The sequence below is a fragment of the Lygodium microphyllum genome, chromosome 9, assembly GCF_053477565.2.
Source record: "Lygodium microphyllum isolate KBCC chromosome 9, Lygodium_microphyllum_v1.1.10, whole genome shotgun sequence".
Lineage (NCBI taxonomy): Eukaryota > Viridiplantae > Streptophyta > Polypodiopsida > Schizaeales > Lygodiaceae > Lygodium > Lygodium microphyllum.
In genome coordinates this window covers 159,345,562-159,351,161 of record NC_141143.1, presented here as the reverse complement: position 1 = coordinate 159,351,161, position 5,600 = coordinate 159,345,562, and the positions used below count along the sequence as shown (strand labels likewise).

At 44.1% G+C, this 5,600-nt stretch overlaps 1 pseudogene; it reads right to left on the bottom strand.

Moving 5' to 3' along the window:
- Positions 1 to 1,862: 1,862 nt before the first annotated feature.
- LOC148031793 (AAA-ATPase At5g57480 pseudogene) lies at positions 1,863 to 4,889 on the bottom strand (annotated as a pseudogene).
- Between the last annotated feature and the right edge of the window lie 711 nt (positions 4,890 to 5,600).

The window sequence follows — 5,600 nt, the reverse complement described above, 5'->3', positions numbered from 1 at the left end:
CTTGCATGAAGATAAACTCAAGTCTCTCTCCAAGAAGAGAAGCTCTTGAAAGCCTATAAAAGAGGAGGCTCTCCTTGGATGTGGGAGAGGTAAAGGAAGCATCACTTTACATGCATCCAAGAGGAGAAGAGAAGGTGCAAGTGTTGTGAAAGCTTTGCTGAAATCAAGTTCCAAGAGGAGAAGAGAAGGTGCAAGTGATGCGGAAGCTCTGCTGAAATCAAGTGTTGCAGAAGTTTTGTTGAAATCAAGTTCGAAGAGGAGAAGAGAAGGTACCAGTGCTGCAGAAGCTTTGTTGAAATCAAGTTCGAAGAGGAGAAGAGAAGGTGCAAGTGCTGCGGAAGCTCTACTGAAATCAAGCGCTAAGAGGAGAGCCCTACACATATTGTGTAGGAGAGAAGGAGACTTAAGAAGGATCAGAAGGTGCCAACTTCCAAGTTGTACAAGTATTAGCCGGTTGTATACCGTGCAAGAAACCATGATCTTGTTTCCAAGATCTACAAGTAAGAACTGGCTCATGTGTAACGGAGGAGCTTGCTCCTTGTCAACAATATAACTCCACAAGGGGGGGACTGGCCCATCTTCCAGTCCCTAGCGTGTTGCCAATTTCTCTACCTCTCTCTCTCTCTCTCTACATCTTTCTTTTCTCTCGTCTATTCTCCCTCTGTGCCAACATAGTATTTGCCATATATATTTTAAGTATATAAGAAAATCGAGCGTGTATCTTAGATCTTAAAATAGCCTTCTCTTCAACACCTTTCATGACACCACAATCCAAGTAGAGAAACAACACAACTCAACAAAAAACAAACAAAGATTTAATACAATATATTCCATCACACAATAATCTCATATGCTTCTTGTAGCAAGTAATAAAGCAATATTTTAAACCTTCTTTTAAACATCATTTGTTAATATACTAATGTATTTTCCTTTTTTTCCCTACTAATAGATTTATCAACATACAAATGTGTTTTTCTCATTTTTTCCTTTATAGATACACATCACTTGTCAAGGCAAAGATGACTCCGAATGAGGTACACACAACCCAAACGATACCTAGCATGTATAAAAATACAAATATATTACTTTTTCGAACCACATTGACCTATGCATGATCAAGGACTGTCCTGCAAATATAGAGAATCGCACGCACGTAACAACAAACCAAATGAGAATGGCAAACATCGCTGGGCAAAAGCCATTAACATACGTCAACGGCTTTGCAACATATAACGACCTCCAAAAACTAATGGCCATATCCACTCAAACTCTCGATAATGAATGGTGTCTTACATCATATGACAAGATTGTAACTGCTACAAAACCTCCTACAAACTTCAAAAGTTCCTTCATTTTTACTTGAAACAACAATACTAACTCATAATCACGTAACATGCAGGACTCCTTAAAGACATGTTCCACAAACTCAAACTGTAGTACAAAGACTCGATTGACAATCCACTATAAACAAGCACGACCCAAGTGCTTTTGCACATAAGAATAAAGGCGTTGGAACATACCCAATTGAGCTACTGCATTACAAATTTAACATCTCGCTCAACGAGTTGGTAGAAGTTACGAAGAAAGAAGGCAAGGACATACTAGAAGATTACATGAAAAATAACCACTACCATCAAGGTTATGACAATCCTGCAATAACGATCGAGAAGGTCACATAGCTATTGACTAGAGAGGTCTACATCCAGAAACAGAGTTTCAACTCCGATCCATTCAGTAACATAAAATATGTAATATGCAAGTTCTTAATCACGACTTCTTCTCAAATATTTTTTTTAAAAAAACTAACACTATCAACTTTTCTTGTAGAAATGTAGACAGAAGCAAACCAAGAAGAAACCAAACTTCTGCTAGCGCCAAATTTGCAGCCTCAAACTACTACAAGTCTTGCCCCACCAGCTCAAGTACTTTCATATCATCCGGCAACATCTACAACCAAAACCCACGAGCTAGTCCAAAAGTGCCAATGTAGAGACACAAAAGCAAGTACTTCGTCTTCTGAGGATTTCACTCAAAAATGTGTATGTATCACGTGGGTTCAATATAAGGGATTTTAAAAATATCATTTTTACACATTTTTTACATACAAAAGGGTCCCATATAAAAGGATTATTTATAGATTGAATAGAAAAGGGTTATGTTTAATTAAGGAAAAATTCATAGATAAGAATATTTATCAATAGGCCTTGAACACACATGATATAGAGGATATACATATAGTGAATTATCCAGGCTTCATACAGCAAGATGTAAGAAAAATAGTAAGGAGTACATAGGACAGACGATCAATATCGAGAAAATAAATCAACAACATGGAAGAAATCCCATCAAGAAAATGAAGAAAGACATAGAAACATTTCAGCCATTCGAGGATAACTTCGAGGTTAACATAGAAGCAATAGTTGATAGCATAGACAAGGCTAAGAATTTTGAGCAGGCCACTATCTGTAAGAAAAATACAACCTTGAGATAAGGTATAACAATTTATACACGGACATCTAGCAAAATGTAAAAAGTATTATTTTTTGAAGAAAAGAAACCTCATTTAATATAGCACAAAAAAATGTGAATGTTCGAACTCAGGATCATTCGCTCGAACTATATCAATATATATTTTTTCCTTTCAAGATTCTCCATATATTTAAATAACGCTGAATTTTATCTGCAAACATACTTCACTTTAAAACATATCACATATCTAAACACCATCAATAAAACAGCTACATAACAAACATGCAAGAATTGCATATGAAACTTCATACTACTTTACTTAGCTAACGTATCAACCTAGTTAACCTTTAGGGGAAAAAGGTCTTTGTAACATCGGAACTTTGTAAAGGTTGTGGAGTTTTTACGCACTATCTTTTGTCTCCCATGGGCGCCCGCGGCCATGCTATGTGTGACGTGTGTGTGTTGGGCCCGGAGGAGGGGGGGGGGGGGGGGGAGAACCAAAAAGTTGCCAGAGGGAGTGCGGTTATTAAGTGAGAATGGAGATAAATTCTGCGGTAGCCAAACCAAATTAAGAGAAGTAGAGAATATAGTGGCGGAATATCTGCACTCTCCGTGCCACAATATGTCGAGTGCAAAGCTGTATCTGTGAGCTTTGTAACCTCCATATACGCAGACGATGATCTTGTTTCTCTTGCCCATACACGTGAAATTCACTAGGTTTTCTTCTTGCGGGACCCGACCAGAGTTAATTTCCTCCTGATCGAGGTCAATTTGCTCGTGGGTGTGGTGGGGACTGTTACAGGCCGGCGCGGGGACGTGTGCTCATCATGATGTTGATCGAGAGGAGAAGAGAGCTGGGAGTCGCCATTACTATTGTTCTTGAATTGGGAGAGGAGGGACTGGATGCCGAGGTCGGGGTCGTGCTTGGAGCTCAGGAGGGTCTCAGCGACGGAGGCCGGGGTGAGCTGGGGGGCTCCTGGGGCTGACATGGCGCGCTCCAGCTCCGGGTACAGCTTGTGGTCGCGGAGGCCCAGGTACGTGGCCGCCATCTTTTGGAGGGCCGGGAAGCTGCAGAAGGAGAGCAGGATGTGGAGGTCCATGCGGCCGCTCCTTAGCAGGGCCGGGTCCAGCCGGTCCTTGTGGTTGGTGGTGAATATGAAGATCCTCTCCTCCGCGCAGCACGACCACAGCCCATCCGTGAAGTTGAGCAGGCCCGACAGCGTCAGCCTTGTTGGTGGGCCCGAGTCTTTATTCCCCTCGTCGTCGACCGATTCTTCGCCTTCCGCCCGATCCGACAGATCGACGGTGCAATCCACGTCTTCGATGACAATGAGCGACTTGCGCGTCGTCTGCATGAGCAGCGACTTGAGGTCGGAGTTGTCCATCACCTTCGTGAGCTCCAGGTCGTAGATGTCGTAATGCAGGAAGTTGGATATGGCCGCGATCATGCTCGACTTCCCTGTCCCGGGCGGGCCGTAGAGCAGGTAGCCCCGCTTCCAGGCGCGCCCGATCTTGTGATAGTATTCCTCGCCCTCCGAGAAGGCCTTGAGATCCGCCTGCACGCGCTCTCCTAGGTCAGGCTCGAGCGCCAGCGTCGCGAAGGTGGAGGGGTGGTTGAAGGGCACCTCATCCCAGTCGCTGTAGCGGTTGGTGTAAAGGTGCCTCTGGGACTGACGCCGCTCGACCTCCGCCGCGACTTTGGAGATGTGGTGGAGGTAGGCCGGGAGGAGGCGTCCCCGGTCCTGCTTTTTGAACTGCAGTTGCAAGGTCCTCTGCTCCTCCGCGGCAGCAAGAAATCTCATATTATTGAATCCGCCCAGCAAACCCCCGCCGCCGCCACCCTTGTAACTTTCCTGGCGCTTGTGCGTCCACCACACCTCGCACCCCTCGTACGTGTCGCACAGGGTCTCGTCCACCGGCAGCGAGAACGCCAGCGTCGAGCCAGCCTCGCCGTCGAGGTGGACGTTCACCCTGTCGTGCTCCGCCAGCGTGGTAGTCAGGGAGCCCAGGTAGACGGAGACGTGGCGATAGAGCAGGTTGGTGCCGGATGCGCCGCTGGAGGAGCCTTTCTCATGGACGTCCAGGTAGGCGAAGGGGTCGGAGGTGCGGAAGAGCCACTCCCAGAAGGAGCTTGTCTTGTTGTCCAACCATTCCCTCATGGGCGGCGGGATGAAGGCCTGTATGAGTGCCCAGAACCCCATCAATGAACACATCTTCGTCGTAAAATCCATAATCGCTCGCACTCCTTGCAAATCACCAGCTGTCCGAAGCTTGTAGTGACTATCACTAACTAGCTCTGGATCACTCTCTCAGGGCCTCTTCTTTTTCTGCTCCTCCCCCTTATCCACTCAAATATGCTTTCCCTCCTTACCTGAATGCTCCTACCTCCTCCCGGTCCTCTCTATATTCTGTCCACGAACTCAAGCCTATATGGCTTGGAACTTGAAAGCTTCAGCATCACGCAAAACCCTTTAAGGGCAATAGGCGAGCCCTTTATTCTTCGCACGTTGTCAATTGACTTTAAGATCGCCAACAATTATTGTTCGACAAGTTTTAGTAGCTGCCTTGGGCAAAACTCCAGCATTTCGGAATGTGGAAAATCACAATTCACAAGTGCCATCCAACTTGTTAGAATCCCCACACCTATTGAGCAAATCATTTTTGCCTTAGAAGTTAGCATTGCTTGCTGCAAAATTCAGGTTTTATGTGACTAGCTGCTGTCCAAAGTGCAAATGCAAGGGCAGCACTAAGATAAAGCAAATGAAAGGCAAAAAACTTACACTTTTTCACATTGATTATGGCAATGAAGAATTTTCAGCTGAAACGGCTTCAATGTGCGTGAATGTCGAGTTTCAAGGCACTGTTTACGAAAATCGAGGTTTAATATAAAATAAATTGCAAATTTTTTGAAAAACTTTCAAAATTAAAGGAAAAATATTTAAAACTTTAAACTTCCCAAAACTTTTAGTTATTAAAATAGCAAACATATGCAATTTGATTCAGAAATCCCTCTAAAATTTTGAGTTAAAGGTTTTGTATCTAGTAGCAAAAATATTTTTCGTGAACCTTGGTTGAAGGCCAATATTGGCTTTATATTTGCCTTTTTGTGGGAAAAAAGGCATATATTAGCA